We start from the raw sequence: 23,449 nt of genomic DNA on the forward strand, positions 1-23,449 counted from the left end.
AGGTGTCCTCTGTGCCCCTCCAGCCCCGATGGCTCTACAAGGCACTCGACAAGGTAGACTGGGGAGGGGTGGTTCCAAGAACCAGGGATCAAATCCAGGATCTTGTGGATACAACTTTGACAGATCAAGCTATAAGATACCTCTGTCTATGGTGGCGCTACTGTGGACTGAGAGGTCCCTTCAGCACTATTCTACTATTGTGAGCTTTTTTTTTTATTTTTTACTAGTACAGTGAGGTCAGCTAGCGCCCTTAATGGAGTTTTGGATACATTAAGTGTATGTGCACAAGCCACGACATTCAAATGTTTATTTTCCAACTACATTCATAGAAATATCCATCAAAATAAAAAATTTGTAAACAAATCAACTGAGGGTGTAGTCATGAGGTCATAAAAGAATTTTTTTTAAAAAAAAACCTTAGTAGAACTTTCCATGATGGAGAAATGGTAAATGGTATGCTGCAGTCTGAAGTTCATTAAGGGAGTTTTACAGATTAAGGGGTCATGGGCGGAGTTATCCCAGACCTGGAGTCACATACGAGGAAGACACTGAATCAATGGAATTCAGCTGGACGGAGGGTGGTGGCTGGTCTCCAGCTCTTCCTGCTCTCAGCTTCCTGCCAGGTGGTGCCTTTAATTCTTCCTCACCTGGGCGTACAACGTTTCATTGGCATTAGGGTAATCAGGCTGTGGTATTTGTACGTTGGGTTTGTTGAATTTGAGAACAGCATAATTAACTTCATCCTGAAAATATAGAAACACCGTTTTGAGAATAAGTTTTGCAGGCGAATGATAGGTGAGAGATACAATTTTTTACATTAGAGCCATTTCAGCAAACATTTCTTCACTGAAGTCCAACCAATCATGGCAGCTGTTAGAAATGGCGTTTTTGGTTGGCTAGGGCAAGCACCTAAGCCTGGCAGAACCCACCAGTCTAGTCAGGACAAGTAAGTTGCACACCAAAGATAATCTGAGCTCACACCCGGTAGCTTGGTACAGAGCAGTCAGGCTTATCCCCAGAGGCAATGTGTAAAGCATTTGCACAACACAATCATACAGTAACACAATGAATACACCACAAAAGAGACTCCACACAGGATAATATAAAAATATATAGTGTACATTGTGCATAAAACATAGACCATAAAAATACATGAATCATGAATAGGGTGCATAAAATGCAATTACTGAAACAGTATTCACTATCCTGGTACTGCAAGGGTCTAAAAAGACCTCCATTCGAATTATTGGGCATCTTACGTAGCTTGTTATATCACAGCGCATGTACTTCCGTATGTACCACTTGTCAACAATAAAAACAACGCGCCCCCAATGCGCACCCAATGCTAGCGGTGCTAGCACGTGCTTTCCCAGGGAATGAGTAACACGTTGTCAGACATAAAAGCACTGGGTTCCCTTTTGTCAGGGCTAGCGGTTGTCCCAATAAATCCGAAGAAGAGATCTGACCCGTCTTCAAGAAGGGGGTGTGTTCTTAGAAGGGACAATGTTGGGCCGTTGCAAAGTGGACTATTATGCGGTATGGCTGAGGGGGCCTTACCATGCAATATTGTCACAATACACTGAGATGATCCTTAGATTCAACAACAATAAGCCATAGCTCCTTCCTGGTAGTGTGGCAAAGAGCAGTCAGGCATTACTGGAGGAATGTGCTAAGCATTTTACAGTACCATGATGGTGCATAAGTAATTGAGACAACTCAAAAGAAATCCGACACCAATTTATAAAACAGAGTGTATTTTTATGTAAATATAGACACCAAAACAGACTTTGTAACTTACATACAACCAGAATTGTGGATTTTTGAAGATTTTAACAATAAATGTAATACAGCCGTCAAACTGGTCCCATTGAAATAAAAGTGAGCGAAAACACAAGTGACACTCAGTCACTTGCAGGGTGAGTTCAAATGAACCCTCTTGTGGATAAGGTCTTGCAGGGCCCTAGACCAGGTCTCAACAGTCAATACTTTGTTATCTTGCCCAGGGAGTCCGGGTGCAGAGGTGACTTGGCTGGCTTTGGTACTGAACGGATCCACAGGAGCTGTCAAATTTGCAGCAGTTGACAAATCTGCACTTGGAGTAGAGTTACACTCTCCCCTCAGGGAGTAGAGGCCTTTTGGGTTCCAGGACCCGGGTTCAACAGCTGGATTTCTTCTACCTTGCTCGGCGGCTTGGCTCTGAGTGCAGAGGTAGCTGGCAGCTGGCCGTCACCAGGGCAGGTCGTGCCAAAGAAGCTTTACCACATACTCGACGACTCCAACTTCAGGATGCAGGAACACAGCAGCGGGGTCAATAACAATGTCGGTTGCTGTTGCTGTGAGTTGCTCTCAGGCTGGACATGGCACTCAAGGGGTCGATCACCCAAATGGTGATCACCAAACCTTCGCTGTGGCAAACGTAAAACATGGTTACTTCGGCGGCGGGAGGGCAACAGAAGTGGAGTAGCAGCTTTAAACTTGGAGGAAGCTTGGCTACCACCCCGGAGCTGATGGACACCACTTCTCTTTGGGCTCACTTCGGCAGGCCCAGCAGGTTGTAATTCTTCTCATGCAGTATGTACATTCTTCTGCAGGTTGCAGTCGAATTGTTCCACCAGTCAGGGGAGTCTGCTTTGGATTTTTGACATCCACGGGAGTTCCTCTTTCTGGGAGCAATGAGCCCTTGCCACGGACACAAGTCAAACATACAGTTCCAGTGTATGGTCTCTTCAGGGTACTTAGCTGTGCTTTCTTTGCACTGCGGCAGAGTCGAAAGTCCTGTTGTCGGTGACAGCGTCTTCTTTTTGCCCCTTCCTGGATTCAAAGCCAGAACTGAGGTTCTGGGGTCAGGGGAGCCCTTAAATCCTAGTTTAGGGGCCTTTAAGGTGTGAGGGACAGAGGCCAATGAGCTACTGGCTCGGGAAGCTCGCCAAGACACTGGAGCACTAAACCTTAGGAATCTTAGGTGGGCACCCACTCAGGGTGGCACCTACGTGCATGCTAGTTCACCCTTGACATGTGAATTGTGTTGGGGGTGAAAAAGCATGGTGTTTGACACCAAACATGACACAATTCTGTCGTTCCATAATGGAGCTGGCTATCTCGAGTGTGCCTGGTAACCAGCTCATGTTACCTTATGGAGGGCCGGTTACTTCCAGTAAACCTTGCTTTACCGGGTTACTGTAAAGATGTACATGCCCAAACATACATATCTACACCATTAATATAAAGCACCCTGCCACCTGGGCTATAGGAGGCCTATGTTAGAAGCTGCTTGCTTACGTTAAAGCAGTATCAGGGACACTGCAGCACCTGTTATGTGTGGGTCTTTCTCTAGCAGACAGGTTGCTCTTGCAGGCTGACCTGGCTGACCTGCAGACACACTTTTGCTTGGGTCACACAGGGTGGCACAAACAGTGCTGCAGCTCTAGTGACCCCATTACTATCCTAGCTCAGGGTTCCACTGGTAACATTTACTAGGGACATATAAGGGGGCAAATTACTGTACCAATTTGGTGTACCAAATTCACATTACTTTTAGGGGAAAGGGCACTGGCACTGGTGCCCGGTTAGGAGTTCCCAGTGCACTATCAGAGTCCAAATTCATCATCCAGCATTTCAATCGGGGGCAAAAAGTGGGGCGGCATCTGCAAAGAACACCGGTTTCCAACAGGAGCCCCGTACTTGAAGTCAGGCATTGTCAACAGGCTCGTCACGGTCCAGAGATGCAGCCAGCTTTGACTGGGGGATTCATGGCCATTGTGGCAGCCTGAGACACCTGTGCTGGGTTGATGGTGGTGTCTACTTCTCAGCCGGCCTGGCCCTGTGGGAATACAGGACGCGGAGATCGGGCCAGTGCAGGGTCACATGTCGGAGAAGTCTCACTCCGTCCTGATGCCGCCCAGGATCTCCTAGACAACAGGGGGGGAGGAGGATCCTTGCTCGCCGACTTCACCTGGTGTTGCGGTGCCGTTATACACACAAAGTGGGAGTTTTTGGGCAGTGGAGAGTGCTGCTCTTATCTGGGAGGTTTCAGGGCCCACACAGCAGGTGATGCACTGTGGGCAGCGTGTCCTGTGGCCAAAAAGAAGGCTGGCCACAGCACAGTGGCAGGTTGGGTTGCACGGAGCGCCCTTTGTGAGCCGGCGACACTGGTGTTGTGAATGAAGCCGCCACGGGCATGTAGAGAATTTGGCTTCAACAAGTGCCTCACTCTCCTACAGGTTGGGGAGGGCGAATATGAACGGAACACAGGGAGCTTTTGGGGCCCACAATTGAACACAGTGTGAGTGCGGTGCAGGGCTCAAAGGAAGCATCACACTCAAGTCCTTCTTGACAGTGTTCCAGACACACTTCCATAGGTTAGAGCACACAATTCCAATTTAGTAGAAATACAAAGTCCTTGAGGTCACAGGGACCTTGGTATAACAAGCATTTGCAATGCAATAGGTCTCGCATTTACGCGAGTTTAAGCTATTGGCATTGTAAATGACAATGCATTTTATTTATGTTTTTAAAACCAAAACAAAAATAAAAGGCATTGTTATTTGCAATGTCAATAGCTCAATCTCGCGTGAAAGCGAGACCTATAGCATTGCAAATGCTTGTTAAATATTTGTGGACTCAGAAATACGTTTCATTTTTTTTCTATTGCTTGACAGACTATGGAGGAGGCTGTTCGGAGTTAGCCTAGTCCGAGGATGATATTTGGGATTACCATCGACTAGGAACTGTGGGGACAACAATGTCCAAAAGCAAGGAACATGAGGCTCAGCCATTTCTGAATATATTAACTGCAGATAAGTAATCAAGGAACGCCTACTAACGTCTAAGTTTTTTTCACTTGTACAAACGTGTGATCTTCATTGCATTTCAGTTTTGGGTATGTCAGTTATTTCAAAGTATCTTACACCAAATGTACTTTTTACTGCACCAAGACTGATGTATCAGCACTCAAGACACCACAGGGCCATTCCAAGCGCTCTGCTCCCCCCGTCTGCGCGCCACAGTAGGAACTCCCAGGCTCGAAGTTCTCTGCAAAACCTCCTGCTAGTTTTAAAAGTTGCAAAACGAGTTCGATTTTAACAAAGAGAAGCACTTTACAATATGCTGAAAAGAGAGGGGGCTGTCAAAACGTAGCTCTCGCGGTCTAATACCAGTTGGCATTTAATTCTCATCAACAGCAAAGTGCAAACAAAACCCCTTGCCTCAGATTGGAAGACTTCATGTCCCACAATGCACTATCCTTAAAGGGCCAGTGCGTGCCCGCAATAAACTCCGTCCTACCTGGGAAGGAGGAGGTGCCGCCCCTCGCCATGGCCATGGCAGCCTCGGGGGCAGAGGGTGCTAGCCCGTGGCTGGCCCTGATGGCAGAAGAGCCCCTTCTCGTGCGGCAGCCCCTGGCACATCCTCCTGCCTCTGCTAACGGGAATTACTGGTTCCCATTCACAGGAGGAAACGGACCCGTGGCCTCGCGCCCGAGTCACGTGAGGGGCGAGCGCATCCGCGGGGGGAGAGAACAGCCACAGGGTATTTGAAAGGCAGGAGGACAAGGAAGAAAGGAATAATATCAGAAAAGTGAGTGAGGGGTCTGCTGAGGGATTGAGAGATGCCACGTGAGTGATATTTGAGGGACAGGTTTAGGCAGCGGAGAAGGAAAGGGCGAAAGCGTCTAAACATAACATAACATGGTTTGTTTCTCCATTGTGTGACTGTGCACGAGCGAACAAAGTACATATATTTACAAAGTGGTGGGCAAGATGAAGGATGGGACGAATGACAGTGAGAAGGAGGGGGACCGAGGAGGGGCTGAGACAAGGGCGGTCCCGAAAGTTAAAGAGGACCGCGCTGTAGCCTGAGCATGGGATCTCTTATTTTTATGGGGCCATGTGTTTGGCCCCATAAAGATAAGGAACTGCTTTGTGTCAGCAGCAAAGCAGGTGAGCCAGTCCGGCTCGAAGAGAAAGGGCGTGAACAGAAAACCCTCTTTCCAATGGCAGGCCAACGTTTAGCAGAAACGGTGACGCCGGCCAATGGAAATGAGGGGCGGGGCTTAAAGCCCTCTTCTGAAAGTCCTCTCTTACAAAATCTCTCGCAGAGGCGGAGCAGAGCTCTGCCCTGAAACGCCGTGCGAGACCTAAAAACCTGGTGCAGGCCAACAAGCCCTTGGAGATACTTGAGTGCAAGTGAATGTAGGATCCTTCCTCCCTCACTACAGAGCCAGCAGGCAGCAGGACAACACAGCAGAGCACAGTGAAAAGTGGCAGTCCTTCCTGGCATCACAGCAATCAGCTTGTAGCAAGCCAACACAGCAGTGCAGAGGCAGAGTGGAGTCCCTCCTGGCAGGGCAGCTCCTTTTAGTGACAGAGTCTCCTTAGGATCCCAAAGTGAACTAAAAACATCCGAGCCCCTGTACTTATACTCCAAAATGTCTTTGTTCAAGTGGTGACATTAAAAAAAACCTTTTAAGTGTACAACACCCCCTTTCAACCCCAGCCCTGGATCCGGACATCAGTAAGGGGAAAATCAGCCATTTGTGTGAGGGCAGGAAACAGCCTATACAAATGTGAGTGTGCCTGCCTCTCCCAGCCCTGTAAGTCTATCAATATGCAGATGCATCAAGCCCCTCCTGTGTGATAGGTGTTGGAAATTTTGCACATAGTGTAACTGTCACTCTGCCCTAGACGTGGATCGGAATCACGCTGCAAAGCACATAGAGTTGCATGCATAGAGAAATGCCCACTTTTCAAAGGTGGCATTTCTTAAATAGTAATGTAAAATCCACCTACAACAGTAAGCATGATTTATCACTACCATTTGCAAAATACCAAACATGGCAATGTTACTCCTTTCAGATCAGGAATTACAACGTAAACATATATAAGGGAATTCCCAATGCTCGCCTTTCAGATGAGTAAGCCTCACAGTAGTGAGAAACAAAATAGGCTGTTTGTCACTACCAGGACATGCCACATGATAAAGGCATATATCCTACCCTTTATCTACACAGCACCCTGCCCATAGGGCTACCTATGGCCTACCTTAGTGGTGACCTATATGAATAAAAACGGGAGTCTAAGGCTTAGAAGGTAGTTTCAAATGGCAAGTCAATGTAGCAGTAAACTCTGCACACAGGCTCTGCAGGGGCAGGCCTGAGACAGGTTTGAAAGACTACTTCTATGGGTGACACAAGCAGTGCTGTTGGCCCTTTAGTAGCATTTAATTCACATGCATTGGGTATATAGGATACCACTGTACAAGGGACTTACAAGTAAATCAAATATTCCAAACAGGTGTAAACTAATCATACCATATATTAGGGCGAGAGTTCATGCACTTTAGCACTAGTTAGCAATGGTAAAGTGTCCAGAGTACTAAAGTCAACAAAAAGAGGGTCAGAAAAATTGGAGGAAGAAGGCAAAGGGTTTGTGTATAAGCCTGAAAAAAGAGCCATGTCAAGCAGCAGCCATCAGATGAGTTTCCTATGTCCAGGGCCTAGTGGTTCCCCTCCAGGCCTGGGACAGACTAAAAATAAGATTAAACAAAATTAACAGTGCTCTATTAAGCAGCGGCCTTTTCCTCCAGCACCCGAACCATGGCCAAGCTGGATGAGGGCTCTGTAACTTATCAAGGCATATACAGCGACATCCAGCCATCAAGGAGAGACCCTAAAACTGTCCCGCCACCTCATAGGTAGACCAGTCATTGGAGTAATGCATTACTGAATGAGTTCATTGAAGATGGGACACTGAAACTCTTTTACTAGTTGGAGCAAATACAGTCTTCTGGCTCAGGTGCATTACATGTGCCTCTTTTACAAACCCAAGATAGGACTGTTTGCATTTATTTAATAATATCTCTTCTGCAGAAGGTAGTAGCTGGCTTGGGCTGGTCTTTCTTCTACGAGGTTGGGAAGTGAAGATCTGTCAAACCTCGACGCAAAATCACCACCAGCCATACAGGGACAGACAGCAGTGCTGGAGGAGTGGAGGAACAGAGGGTAGAAGACAGGTGGGAGGGAACTCTTTTAGCCCACCTCAATGGCGACCATTCACCCTCTTTCCAACACAGCGTTTGGTGGATGAAAGCCATTTCTTCCTCAAATTATGGTACCAGTTTGCCCTGAAAGCATGAGATGGGCTGAACGGGTGAGTATTTCAAGAGTGCTACGACCCAAAGAGGGTCAAGAAGGATTCTGAGCGTGGGACTGGAGATACCCCATGAAGAAGGCAGATTTTTTGAGGTAATATTCTGTTAGGTAACAATTACTGATATAAATCTCTCATGGCTTCATTCTCTGGCTCAAACGTTTGAGGCCTTATTCTCTGGCACAACAATGTGATGGGGGGCTTCTAACCTGGTTCATTTCTGTAGTGTCAATAGTGTTGTGTTGATATTCTCTACACACAGGTGCAATCATTGTATTCCTTTGAACAATAATGTCATCACCATATTTTGATGGCTTTGTTATGTAGCACAACAGTGTGAAGTCTTACACGTTGTATGTAACTTCACAGAAAAACAATTTCATAGGATACCATTACTGAGAAACCATTTCACCTACACTCTTTAAAGGACATTTTCATGATGAATGGCATTTACTATTTCACAGACACTAATTCATAGAAATGCACATTTGTCCGAAAGTAGCTTTTGCATACTTATTGTTTAGGTTTTATCACAATGTGTGCAGGTCTTATTTTCAGAAACTGTTTTGTAAGAGGGATTTATTTCATGCTTGAATTCAGGGAACATTATTTCAGATTTATATTGTTTACATTCCCACACAATTATTTTGGATGCTTTGAATTTGCTGACCCCTCATCACCCCTAAACACAATCAATCCATGCCCCCTAAAACCTCTCACTACATCTGAACTCCACTCGTTCCTGAGCCCTAAAATCCCTTTCTACTCCTAACTTTCACCCATCCCAGAAACCAAATCCCCTCACTGCGCCTTCACTACACCATTCCCCGACCCGTAAACTACTCCTGACCCTAGCCCTGTTGGCCCTTTCTACCCATACACTCCACCCATTACTGAACCATACGACCGCTCACTACCTCTTAACTTCACCCATTCCTGATCCCTAAAAACCCCTATCTATCCCTTAGTCTATGTGTAAGAGGATATTTTCCTCTAAGCTAAGTACTCTTGAGATTCTCATAGTAAAGCTTCATGAGTATCCGGATCTCCGACGCATACAAAGTAGGTGCTGATGCGGGGGTACGAACTTCACCCAAAACGCTGTATCTAAGCCGACCCCATGCCAGATACTCATGAAGCTTTACTCTGATAACCTCAAGAGTACTTAGCTTAGAGGGAAATACCCTCTTACACATATTGCACCGTAGCGAGTGCAACACATAGCGTGTCATACACATCACATTTTGACCCCCAACCCTTTTTCAAATCACTTCACATACACCCTAAAGGTCCTGAAGAAAGCCAGATCACAACCAAGGCCTGGCTAAAACATGTTGACCACATAGAATGTGGGAGACCATAGATAACTCCACAATACATCCGCTGCCTTGTTTTTAACACTGCCAGGGCCCGCTAATTAAATTACCTACAAGAGGTTTTGGGACCCATGGACAGTTTTTAACCTACACTCACACGCCATCACTGCATACTCACTCACCAAGAAACCAGTTAACCCGGGACACATTCGGTGTCACCGGGTGGAGCACGATGATGAAGCATGCCACCAACTAGGTTGGTGGGTGAGGGCTTTCATAAAAAATAATATTTCTTCCTCCCATGCACAATACAGACTATATCCGTTCTCCATGTGGCTAGTTCCTATTGATAATACATATACCTCAGGGGAAGTGAACTAGCCCCGCTGTTCCTCCCTCTCCTTTTGATTCCTAATAAGGAACATACCTGCCATCTTACTAAATAACTTCCCTGTGTGAGGAGGGTGCGGGCCTGGTGCCGAGAGCTATCTAAGAGGCCCTCTGCCGCTCACCAAGACCCCCACCCCCTCCCAAAACAAAACAAAAGCAAAGGGTCATCGAGGCTGGCGAGCCGTGAGGCGACCAATGCAACAACAATCTGTTTGCGGGCATGTGGAGCCAAATAATGTCTGATTTTCCTAAGGATCCTGATAATACCCCAACAGGTAGCAACGGTCCTATTAACCTGCTGAGACATGGAGAGAGCGGGATCGATCAAAACTCCCAGATTACGAGCCAAGTCCGTGGGCACAGGGCACACTCCCAAAGAAGGGGGCCACCACTCAGAGGACCAAATGTTCCTGTTTCCACCAAAAATAAGAACCTCGGTTTTTTCCCCGTTCAGCTTTAGTGAATTATAAATCATCCACTGAGAAACTGCCTCCATGCAGTTCCTAAAGCTGAGAGCGGAGGTACTGCCCGAGTGGGAAAGGGACACCATAATCTGGGTGTCGTCGGCATATGATACCACCTCCATCCCATAAGATCTTATTAGCTTGGCAAGTGGGGCCACATTGATGTTAAAAAGATTAGGACTTAGGGCCGACCCCTGAGGGACCCCACATTGGACAGGTAGGGATGGAGATAGGTATTCACCCAATTTGACCCTCTGTTCCCTCTGGTCAAGGAAGGAGGCCAGAAGGCTCAAGGCCAAACCTTCCACCCCCATCTCCCTAAGACGAGATATTAGAACCGAGGGAGATAGGGTATCGAAGGCGGCTGTCAAGTCCAACAAAGTGCATCAAAGTATGTCACAGTACGTCACAGTATGACTCAGTATGGAACAGTACATCATAGTATGTCACAGTATGTTACAGTACATCACAGTATGTCACAGTACATCACAGTACTTCACAGTATGTCACAGTACATCACTGTACATCACAGTATGTCACAGTACATCACTGTACATCACAGTAAGTCACAGTACTTCACAGTGTGTCACAGTACATCACTGTACGTCACAGTATGTCACAGTACGTCACAGTGTGTCACAGTGCATCACAGTATGTTACAGTACATCACAGTAAGTCACAGTATGTTACAGTACATCATAGTATGTCACAGTATGATACAGTACATCACAGTATGTCACAGTACATCACAGTAAGTCACAGTAAGTCACAGTATGTCACAGTACAGATACTTTCCCTTTGAAACATGCACTTTGCACTCATTTAACCTAATATTAAGCACTTGCCTTTAAGCAAAGCCCTGGACCTGGCTCTTCTCTGCTTAACTCATCCTCCTTTCTGTGCTTTCCTTTAATCTCCATCTCACTCTCAGTACACATGGCATCATATTCCATTCCACACTGGATTATTATGTGGAAGTTAAATGTTTTATGTGGACTATATTGTGCATTTAAAATACACACATATGTGACATAAATGTATGGCCCCAGAGAGCACCATTGTACTCAGGCTGGGATGCAGTTTAAATACCCAGCAGGGTCACATGACAAGCAGAAGTGGTTTTGCTATGTATAGACACCTACTTTCATATATAAGTAATTATATATCTTGACAATATATAATCAAGGTACATAAATGTGGACTCAGCTATAGACCATCTGTACATACTTACCTGTTTGCATGTTTTTCTTCAATATATACCATGGATTACCATAGATCTGTGTTCCCTACAGGAGGCAACGCCAGTTCAAGCACGGCCAGATGAGAGTAAGCTAACATATTTAGGATAATGACTATAAGGAAGGACAAGCCCCTGCAGCTGAAAGACAACTAGGCTTACCTTTCAGAGAACTGGAAGAATGAAGTGCTGAAAAAAGAAATGGGAATTCCGCATGAAAGTAGCCAGGACTGAATGTAAGGAATTGTCCAATCATTGGCTGATGCACAGGATAATACTACTGCAGTTTGTGACATCCCTACCGGTGATTGATCAGAGAGCCTCATAGACCTATGTGTAAGTATTTATCCAATCACTGGCTGATGCACAGGATAATACTGAAACTTAACCACTAGCTGCTCAGAGAATTCCTAGTTCTGGGAAGAAACATCTTGAAGACAAAGGACAGCCAGGCTGCTGGATGATCGGAGACTCAAGGACTCATGACTCCTTCCAGCATCAAGGGACTGCAGAAAATCTCCAAAGGTTAACCAGAGACCTCATGGCACCTACTACAGAGATATAAAACGCAGTACGACTCCTGCCTCCAAGACGGCCCTTCTGACAACTGTGGACTGGACCTCACTAGAGCAGTCTTGGTTGGAGAGTTCTGGACCCTGATTAACTAATGCAAACTTCCGGGTTTGTGTTCATTGTGTAACGCGGACGTGACAAAGTGCTGCGTTGGGATTTACAATCCACTGCAAATCAGGATTTCAGTTGGACAGATTCCCAATGGAATGCAAAGTTGCACTATGCACTTCTTTGTGTCAATTGTGTCTTAAGGGAAGAGGTGTGGTGCAGCGGCAAGAGCGGCTGACTCTGGAATACGGGGGATCACGGTTTGATCGCCGGGGGCAGGTTAGCCTAGCACCTTGTGACTCTGGGCAATAGCTCGCTTAAACTTCCTGATGACCCCCAGCGCCCAGACACCTCTCCGGTATTTCATTTCATTTCGATGTGGTGTTTTGTGGATTTTACATTGGTGTTCCCATTAAACCAGCCAACGGTTTTTTGATGCAACACTCTATCCACAAACGTTCGTACACAGAAATTTGTCCCAAAGTCTCAGTACTAGATAAATGAGGAGAAATATTTTAATTTCTCCATGTTTTTCCTACTTTGATTGTGGGTTGCTTCTCCAGTACTACAACTATTTTTTGCAAAATGCACACACCTTTGTTCTGTTGTGCAAGGGTGGTGAGTGTTGGTGCATGACAGCTGAAAGTGTGTCAGTGCAGGGAGAGAGGAAACTAGCATCACATCTTGGTAGATATCCACTCTTGCGTTGTCTCCCTTTCATACAACTGTAGTTGTGGCATTGAGTTGTGCAACGTTTTTGTAACTAGGCCCTGATACCTGGAAATCTGCCCTAGGAACCTGAGAGCCCACAGGAGTGACCAGGAGTATTTATTTACAGCACCAAGAACTGATTAGGAATTAGGGTGCCATTTAGAGCTTGACAGGTGGGTTACTCCATCACAATGTGACGGATATCCTGTCTGCCTTATTACATAGGATATGACAGAGAGGATAGAATATCATTCACTTGCAACAAGGAGGGCAGGATAATCATCATTTTGTGATGGGTTAAGCCATCCGGAATCTTAAAATCAAGCTTTAGTCGTATTTCTGCCTCCAAGTGACTGGGCCGAGGTTCTGAGGGTTCTTCTAGAAGGGCGCACCCTCATTGTGCAAGATATCCATGTTTGTCCTGCTCAGAGCGTTTTTGCTACAAAGAAGACGGCTTCAATAGGACCCACTCTAGTGAATGCATCTGGTCTTGTGAAGCCCAGGCCAGGCTCGGCTGCCAGCCGGGCACTTCTGGATGATATGAAGACCCAAAATAGTGACTGGGTCTGAAGGCAAAGCCTTTCATTGGGATGGAGTGGATCCGGAACCCTGCTTTACCCCTTTATGAGACTTTGACTCAGGCAGCAAAACTCAAGAATTCAGGTGGAGTTCATTGAGGAGGCTTCTGACTTCGAGGTACTCTCATCACTTTCAACTTGGAGCTCTTGAAAACTAGGCGAAAAGGGAAAACTTTAACCTGCATTACCCGCTGTCCTACCCTATGTAATTTCTGCATCATGTGTGAACTAAAATTGTACCTATAACCCGGTCAACCGCATAATGTGACTTTTAATTACTGCTTTTTGTTTTCTTGCTGTTTCTCGTCTCAAAAAATGAAAACAAATCATATTTATATCCAATTTCAAATGTTTTGCTTTTTAAAGTCATCTTGATCTTTCTGTGTTGGTTTGGGAATGTTATTTTGTTGGATTCCTGTCTTTAAAATTTTTTAATGTTGCTTGAGCTAAACATGCAGGGACAGATTTACTTACATTTCATGCAACACACGACAGCAAGCAAAGTGGCTGCACTGCATTACGTGAAAGGGAAACAGCCAGAGATGCCCTATTTCTACTACGAATTGGGACATTTCTGCTCTCTCCTAGCACAGTGTGCAACTGAGTGACAATGCAAGCACCCTTGCACCATAGTCAAAGAGTGTCTGTGTTATAGGTAGGATTGTTTTTGTGCAGGAAGGTGCACCTCCTGCACAGAAACAATCCTTTAGAAGCATATTCCTCTGTCCATGTGCGCTGCATTCTGCAGCACACATAGGAAGAGGAAGTAACAACGAAAAATAGAGATATTTCTCCTCGTTCTGCATTCTTCATGGAAATGTAGATTTCAGACTCATTCCCAGGTTTACTAGCTTTAGTAAATCTTGGAATGCACCAAACTCCATGGGTGGATGGATGGGAACGCCCAGGCTCCGCCCATGGAACGCATCCCTGATACAGAGCAACACAAGGGACAGCTATGCACTGCCCAGCATCGCTTTGTACACAAAGTGGCTGTGCCTTAAAAGTGATGCAACTCCAATGGAAAACCTTAGTAAATCTTCCCGCATTTCTTTGTGGAACTGCCGGCTGTTTGTACCATTATTACCGATCCTTACAGACCTGTGCTGTGAACTAACCAGATTGTGTTTCTTAGGTTCGTAGGAAGAACTCCTTCCTACAAGCAATGTCCAACAATCCCCCTGTAACATCAGGCATGTGCATACCTATCTACGTAACATCGCTGCACCATTCACCTACCTGCTTGGGAGTGTCCTTCATCTGCAGTACATTGGGGTCTCCTGCATTAGGGGAAAGGAAAAGAGAGTGAGAAATTGTACAAGGGATCTTGTGATTTATAAAGCTGAAGATATCATCCACTTCTGAAGAGTACATGAGAGAACTGGGGACATTTGTATCATAATCAGTGTGAGTGATGATAACCTGAATCATGCAGGGACACAGAGACATCTCAGAATGTACAGCAGCTGCTGGGGCACAGCCATGACCTTGGCAGAGTGATGCAGGCAGCCATGACCCTGGCAGAGTGATGCAGGCAGCCATGACCCTGGCAGAGTGCTGCAGGCAGCCATGACCCTGGCAGAGTGATGCAGGCAGCCATGACCCTGGCAGAGTGATGCAGGCAGCCATGACCCTGGCAGAGTGATGCAGGCAGCCATGACCCTGGCAGAGTGATGCAGGCAGCCATGACCCTGGCAGAGTGCTATAGGCAGCCGTGACCCTGGCAGAGTGATGCAGGCAGCCATGACCCTGGCAGAGTGATGCAGGCAGCCATGATCCTGGCAGAGTGATGCAGGCAGCCATGACCGTGGCAGAGTGATGCAGGCAGCCATGACCCTGGCAGAGTGATGCAGGCAGCCATGACCCTGGCAGAGTGATGCAGGCAGCCATGACCCTGGCAGAGGGATGCAGGCAGCCATGACCCTGGCAGAGGGATGCAGGCAGCCATGACCCTGGCAGAGGGATGCAGGAAGCCATGATCCTGGCAGAATGATGCAGGCAGCCATAGAGTGACCTTGACCTGGATCAGCAGGGAGAGATGAACAGAGACTTTCAACTAGAAGATGTCTTGGGTGGGGGGGGGGGAGGGCAAGGTCTCTGGCACAACACGACAGGGTCTCTGGGACCCGCCCTGACACGGAGGGCCTGATTCACAAAGGTAAACTGAGACCAAAAGTCTAACTTAACTACTTTTTGCTATTCACAAAGCTAAGTTACTTCTAGTAAAGTTAGACTTTTGGTCTAAGTTAACTTGTGAACACCGAAAGGCAGTAAAGTTAGACTTTTGGTCTAAGTTAACTTGTGAACACCGAAAGGCAGTAAAGTTAGACTTTTGGTCTAAGTTTATCTTTGTGAACACCGAAAGACAGTAAAGTTACACAAAAGTGTAAGTTTACCTTTGTGAAGTGGGTCCGTAGAGTGTTACAAACTGAGAGCTACTGAGAGAGAGCCTGCAGAATGACCCAGAGAAGGGAACAGAAAGAAACACAAGGGCCAGGATTTTCAACTCTTTATGAAAAAGCTCAGAAGTTCTTGTGCCTCTTTTAATGTTTTCCATTAAAGTGTTCTCTCCTCTCAGCAGAAACAAAATACAATGGAATATAAACTTAAGACTCGAATAATCTAGCTGAGGAAGTGATGTTTGGTGATTTACTTTTCCAAAATATGAGCACGGAGCTTTATTGAGGTGACAACCCTGTGGGTCTGACTCTGACAGAGCCCAACATATGATGTTAATATCTGAATTTGGCGCACACCACGTGTATGTCTGATTTGTAATTTATGCAAGGCTTAGATTTAATCCATAGGAGCTCTTCTCCTAGGCATGGTCACTGCGCATAGAACGTCTTTGGAAACCATAGACTTACACAGAGAAAACTCCATGACAAGATTCTGCTAGATACTTACCCTGTTCAGACCAGCTCCTCATTGGTGAACGCGAGGTTCCCCGGGTGTGTACCCTATCTGTATATTTCTGTACTACACACCACAAGGTGGAGGTCTGCAAGCCTTGGGTCGTGGGCAGCAGAAGGTAAATCTCCACAGTGGAGGGTGGACAAGAAGGGAGATGTAGCCTCCACTCTTGGGTAATGATGGATGTCCCCGACCACTTCTTCATCTGAGCCATCGCGCAGTTCTTTCCTAGATTTTTCTCTTCCCGCAAAGTTTGAGGAGCCCATAATACTAAAAGAACCCCCAAACTGCAGTGCTCCTTGGCACCCCATTTGTATACCCTTAGATTTAAGGGTAAGCAGATCCTCCATTTTCATCCCCACTCAGGGGGGTGGTGCCCTCAACCTTGTTGTCAGGGCAAGACTGGTTGTGTCATTCAACAATTTTAGGGTTCAGTGGCAGCACCGGGCAGTAATGTCTACTTGCACCCAAGCTTAACTTAAGTTCAGCGACTAATGGCAGATGAGACCTCTTTGTGTTTTAAATACATGTGGATGAGTGTGCACATTCTGTGCACAAACATACGAGTGGTACACGAAGACCTATTGACATTAGATTATCGATAAATTGTTTTTAGCTTAAAATGGCAAAATTATGTTTTTATAGAATTGCTGCTGCCCACAAATATATGACAAGGACAACCCTACCCCAGGGCACGTCTTCTCTCCAGGTCCTGTATGTACAAGGTTTCCCACCTGAAACCACCCCGTGAGAATCTACTTGCCTGGTGTCCCAAGCCCCCCCACATAGCATTCTGAACTGCCCTGCCAGAAGCCTCCTGAGAAGCCACCTCTGCTCCAGTGTTGTTAAATGTGTTGCACTGACAGGCACTGGCCCGTGTCTAGCTGCAACAGTCTGTGACTATGATGTGGAGATCTAGTCTCGCATACTAGAGGCATACATTGTCATTATCCTGGGCGGACCCTGTTGTGGAGCACCTTGGACTTGGAGCACCCCCTGCAATCTTCATCAAGGCTAGGATTAAGCCTTGCTGGTCTGCCCTGCTGCTGCTGCTGCTGACCTTGTCTGCATGGATGCATCAGACACCACAAGGAGTCTGATGACAAGGACACAGAGCACCCAGAAGCCCTTCATGGGACTTCGTCCTCTCTGCAGGGTCAACCCCAAACGAGTTGCCTTCACCCCTCCTATTTTTCAGAATCCATTTTCTTGGCCTTACACAAAAGGTACATTTTGCTTCATTGAATTGACAGTGTAAAACTGCACACAGGCTGTCATGGCAGACCCGAGACATGTTTTAGAGGGCTACTTAAGTACGTGGCACATTAAGTGCCACAGGCCCAGCAGTAGCATTTAATTGCTAGGCCTTGGGTACATGTAGTACCACTTTACTGGGGTCTATCAAGTAAATTAAATATGACAATTGGATGTAAGTTAATTTTACCATGTTTAAAGGAGAGAGCACGTGCACTGTGGCACTGGTGAGCAGTGGTAAAGTTCACAGAGTCAGTTCTAAGGCCAACAAAAAGGAAGAAGGCAACAGGTTTGGCAGAAGACCACACCAAAGGCTGTCGAGTCTAACACTGACGAATGTGGTAAATTAAAAAATAATGCATTTGTAAAAATACACCAATGCAGATTATTAAAGGAAGATATCACAAGAAAACACAGGTTTCAGCTCAAATATTCTAACCAAAAATATTTTTGTTGGACGTTTTCCCCACAAGTGAGGTTGCGTAAAGTCCACAAATTTAGCAGCCTCACAAAGCTATAAATTTCACACAACTTTCTTACTAGATGTGGACCCAGAACAGGCCGTGGCCTGGTGCTCTACAATTCCAATACAAGTAACGCTCTGCTCTAGGCCTCCTCAACACCTGAGAAGCACCCCTCACTCTGCAGACTTGAAGAAGTTTGCGTACACCACCCCAACACTGAAGGAACTACAGTGACCGCCCCCCCATCTCTTGAAAGAGCTCTCTTTCCCACATCATAGGACCTTCCCTGGGTCCTGGCTCCCTGTAGATGATACTTCATTCTACTGTAGGGTGCGCTCTGGCGACCCAGCAAGGATTGCGCTATACAGATACCACTGCATAGGTATATACACACACGCCCAGCCTCATCTCTGGATTTTCATTCCCACAGTCTTAGAAGTTACCCTCCATCATCGCAGAGAAGGCGGTCTCCTAGATGAAGATGATAAGACGATCTATTCACACAAATGTGCCTCACGTGACCAGGTAATTAGTTTGACGTTTGTAAGGTTCATAAGTCAAAAGGGTCTTTCTAAGCCTAAGCACTGTGTGTTTGTTTTGTTACAAGTTTACGTTTGCTCAAAAATGAAGTTTATGAATATATAGAATCGGGGTGGGGAAGATTTACGCTCCACCGGCAGAGTTCATGGAGTTGTGCGCGTAGTTATGATAAACTCCGTGGTGCAGAGCAGAGTTTTTTCTCTCACGCAGCTCACCAACATTAAATTGGTGAGCAAGAGAAATCTTATGCTAGACCAACTCCCGGCGAGATTTCTGAGCGCCGGTGGTTGCAGCAGGTCACTACCTCTTGCGTTGAGGAAGCTGCCGCTCTCGTTGAGGAAGCTGCCGCTCTCGTTGAGGAAGCTGCCGTTTGCGCTAATTTTACAGCATGGGAGAAACTCCTGGTGCTAAAAATCAGCAAAAACCGCACAACGTATCGAACCTCGCTGCTCGCGGAACTCTGGTCGCGTGGCGGAGGGTTTTCGGCAGTTCGCTGAGCTCCATGTAGCACGACTCTACAAACTCTGCCAGGCCTAATTTATAAATGCATCTTTACTGGGTGCCTGGGTGTCGTTGGGAGCGCTGATCTTCAGAGACGCCCCCTGGGAGCGCCCCATAGGACGGGATGCCACCTTTAGAAGGGCTGCTTGTGGGTCATGATAACAAAAGGGCACTTGTTGGGCAAAAGGTAAAAGGTGGTTCGTCCTCTGCTGGGAGATTTAGAGTTTCTGGGCTATGCAGTCCTTACATGGATAGAAGGACCTCTGTGGGAGGTTTTTTAAATCAGATATTCAGGGGTACAACTATGACGTCACCCAAGGCCATGTACATATCTGCAAGCAAGTTTAACACTGGCAGAAACCTGTAAAGAACAGTCAGACATTCGTGCCTGTCCACTTATTAATGGGGTCTATGCATGTTGGCAGAAGACTGGTGCAGGGGAACAGCAGACACCCTGGACTTACTTTCAACATCTTACAGACAGGAAGTATTTGAGTTTTGTAAAATATGCTCAAACAGCGTTTAGAAATAAACAATGCAGTCACATTTCAATTGCTTTGTCACCCACTCACAGACAGCCACATCAATGACCTTCTTTGGGGGTCATTGACTCTCTGCACCCTTTCAGTCATTGGCCTCTCTCCAGAGGGTTCGTCTCCGGAAGTGAGGGGGTTTACTCTGCATCTCACTCAATTTCCCACTCTCACGTCTCACCTCATGAGAGCAATATCGAGTAAAAGAGGAACGTACCTGGCTCATTCCTGGCAAGGTCCGAGTTGGAAGGAAACACAAACAGATTATTCGCATGAGAATGAGCGTCTGGTTTAACTGTAAATATGTTTCTCTAAATATGAACGAATTTGAATAATTCAGCCCCCACCCTTCCACATCTCCCTCCTGGGCCAGAGAACAGGAGACAACAAAAAGAGACATATGGGTGACATCCGGAGAGGCAGAGGAGGGAAGCAGTGAGTGAGCAGAAGAGGCGACCACAGCAAGGAGTGATGGACGAATGAAAAGAGAGGGCAGGAGGGATAGAAACCAGGAGAGAGAAAGGCAAAGAGCAGAGGATGAGAATGAGGAAAAGAATGTAGAAATGGTAGGAGTGACAGGAGTGACAGGGAGCAGAAAGTTGACTGGGATCGGGGAGCAGGGACTAAAAACTCAGGGGTGTAAAGAGGTGGGGGAGACAAACATGCTTTGAGGGGTGTAGAAAACGTCTCCCCCCCCCCCCCCCCCCTCCCCGGCCGGATGGGTATGATTTGGCTTCGGTGCCTCTTAAGGTTTATTCCTTAACCCCATCTGCAGGTGCTTTAGCCCAAAACTGAAAGAACAAATGTGTTTTTAAATCTCATGTTGGTACAGCAGCTGTAACTGGACACAAGGATGTGCACAGCTGGATAATGCTCATGTCCCTGCTGGAAGCAGATGTTTCCCCGCTTACACCAACAAAAGATAACAAGCATTGGCCTTTTTCATTGTGATAACTAAGTACCCTTTCTTTTCTACCTTCTGTTCTAGAAATGCTATTATCTTAATACTGCATCAAATTGATAACTACACATAATGAAACTAATAAAGATATTGGGCCTCATTTCTGAGGCCCCTTGCGCTGCCGGAACCTCACTTTTTGTGACATTCTGTGGCGTAGAAGCCTGCGTGATATTTATCAGGCAGCACTGAGCCACTTTTTTTGGCTTAATGCTGCCTGATGAATATTAGTCCCTTTAACGCAGTTTTTTTCTGCGTTAAAGGGGCGTGCAATGCATGTTGCTTGGGGCGTTCATAACAACCTCCATGGATTTTGACACTGCCCCAGATTTACGAGAAATCACAGGAGGGGTAAGGGAGGCACAACAAGCAGAAATATCTTTACTTCTCCTCGTTTTTCCTTTTTCAAGCATTTGCAATGCAATAGGTCTCGCTTTTACGCGAGTTTGAGCTATCAGCATTGTAATGACAATGCCTTTTATTTATGTGTTTTATATATATTTATAAATGCGAGACCTTGCAGCCATTGTACCGGCCTGCTTGTAAAGAGAGCCCCTATTGGTATAGGGATATCTGATATATGTGTTGGTACACTGTATCTGTCTATGTTTATATTGAAGTTATGCATATATATATATATATATATTACCTACTGGCGGTCGCCAGTAGGTAGTTATAGTTAGGACCACGTTTCCATAGGAAAACCTCAACATTCTATTTTGAATAACTTTGGCGCCGGTCGACGAATCCTCGCGAATTTCTCAAAATAGGTGGGGCGCTACGCTCCGCTCCTACCCTGAAAGTCTCGGGGGGATTCGTCAAGCGGGGGCTGAGATAAAAGGGGGGTCCCAAAACGCGTTTTTCCCATGCATTTTTCCATAGGACCTTTAGAACGAGCTACAGCCCGAACGGCTGAACAGAATTACTAGAAATTTGGCAGAGAGGTAGTCCCTAGGTCAAGGAAGTGCCTTTTGTAGGTTTGGTGTAAATCTGTTCAGTAGATTCTGAGAAAATAGCCTTTAAATCAATATATATATCTGAGCCAGCTTACGGTACGCTTACGGTACGCTTACCGTAAGCGTACGGTGGCGTGCGCGAGCACGATTCTGATTGGCTGTTAGATCTTAGTAAACATTCGAATCGGCCGAAACCAGGAAGCGGCGGCCGCCATTTTGTGTATTTCACTCTGAAAAAAAAGAGTGAAAACAAGGAAAGGGGGCAATGAGGAGAGTTACAGACCCCCTAACAATTGTAAGGGGGTCAAAGAAGGACAGAAAAGTACAATAAAAACATTTATTGATTTTAAAAAAAATCACGGGGTACGCGTACGGTAAGCTCAACGTACGCGTACGGTAGAAAAAAAAGAAAAAAAAAGAAATGAAATGCAGATTTAAGAGTTTAGATATTAGGGGGCTCTAAAAAGAGCCGTTGTGTTTATGAAGTGATTTGATTTTTTAGTGGTACCTACAAGTAAGTACCGATGCAGAGTCTAAGGTTCAAGAGGAAGACTCTGTTCCCTTCATCATTGAAGTGCACACCATCTCCTCTATAAATGTCTTGCATGTCATAACGCAAGTTGTTGTGGTAAATGGCACCCATACCATAGTCACGGAGGAAAGCAGAAACAGATTTGTTGACGTGCTTTCTTGCTTTGTCAATCTGTGGACAGAAATGATTGGACCAGTTCCATTTTTGCCTTTGGCATATGTTGGAAAACACAAAGGCAGTTTTAGGGAAAAGTGTAAACAGTTGTGCAAAGGTGTCCTTCATAAGCATTTCCAGACCTACCCCAGTCAAAGTGCCTAGGTCATTGCCACCACAGTGCACTATTATGAGGTCAGGGTGTTGGATTTGAATGAAGGATTTTACCAATGGCATCAATTGGTGCCACTTTAACCCTCTCTGACCAATCCATTTAATGTCTACATTTGGCAAAGCAAGGTCTCTCACCATATCTGTTTTCTCTGCAAACTTTTCACTCCAGAAGACATAGCTGTGCCCTACAATCCACACTGTGAACATCTTCAAAGGAGAACTGGATGCACTCAGGAGGTGTCTTTCAGTAGAATGGCAATAAGAAAAGAAAGACAGTTTGGAAATGGAGGCATACATATTTTTTACAAAACAAAAAGAACTGATTGGCTGTTTCATACCATTCCAGAATAAAAACTAGGCTGTATGTGAAAATTAATAGAAGCATGTTTTGTATTGGTACAAAAAAATGTGTAACCAAAGAACAGTACTATGGATTTGCTGTTAGGTTTGAAAAGTCAAGCACTCTTGCTCTGTGGAATTGAAACATTGTGTGTCGAACTTCTGACCTAACTGCACACAGCAGTGTTCCATGAGCTGTTGCTATGGTAGCAGGCAGAAGTCAAGTTGGGGGAAGGGTACTAGGCAGAAGTCAAGTTGGGGGAAGGGTACTTTTGGAAAAGGGTTGGTTTTCAACCAATAGAAATGTGTGATTACATTTAAAAAAAAGGGGGAAGCACTGAGATTTGAAACTTACATGTATATGTGTGGAAAAATAGAGGGAAAGTTTGCCATTATCTGGTTCTGCTGAGAGGAGACAGGTGAACACAACAGAGATCCTGGCTCTGATAATCTGCTGTTTGAGTGTCACATTTCTTTCAGAACTAACTAATTTTAAAGGTGAGTTTACAGTTTGAGAGGGTATGTATGTGGTAACTTAAGAAATGAATAATAGAAATGGGAATTGTTTTTGTTGTAGTTACACATGGTGGTTTCATAATGTGTCAGTGTGTAAAAGTGATTTACACTTGCCCCTGAAAAAATAAAAGAGCAGTAAGTGTGCTTTGAAATTG

General features: G+C 45.7%; 1 long non-coding RNA gene across 1 annotated transcript; it reads right to left on the reverse strand.

Annotated features, from left to right (window-relative positions):
• Positions 1-293: 293 nt before the first annotated feature.
• LOC146808742 (uncharacterized) lies at positions 294-17,525 on the reverse strand. The gene is made up of 2 exons (XR_014966247.1): positions 14,701-17,525; positions 294-743 (listed from the first exon to the last, which is right to left on the reverse strand). It is a non-coding gene; the product is annotated as an uncharacterized LOC146808742 (long non-coding RNA).
• Positions 17,526-23,449: the final 5,924 nt, after the last annotated feature.

Source organism: Triturus cristatus, chromosome 7 (assembly GCF_964204655.1).
Source record: "Triturus cristatus chromosome 7, aTriCri1.1, whole genome shotgun sequence".
In the NCBI taxonomy this organism is placed as follows: Eukaryota; Metazoa; Chordata; class Amphibia; order Caudata; family Salamandridae; genus Triturus; species Triturus cristatus.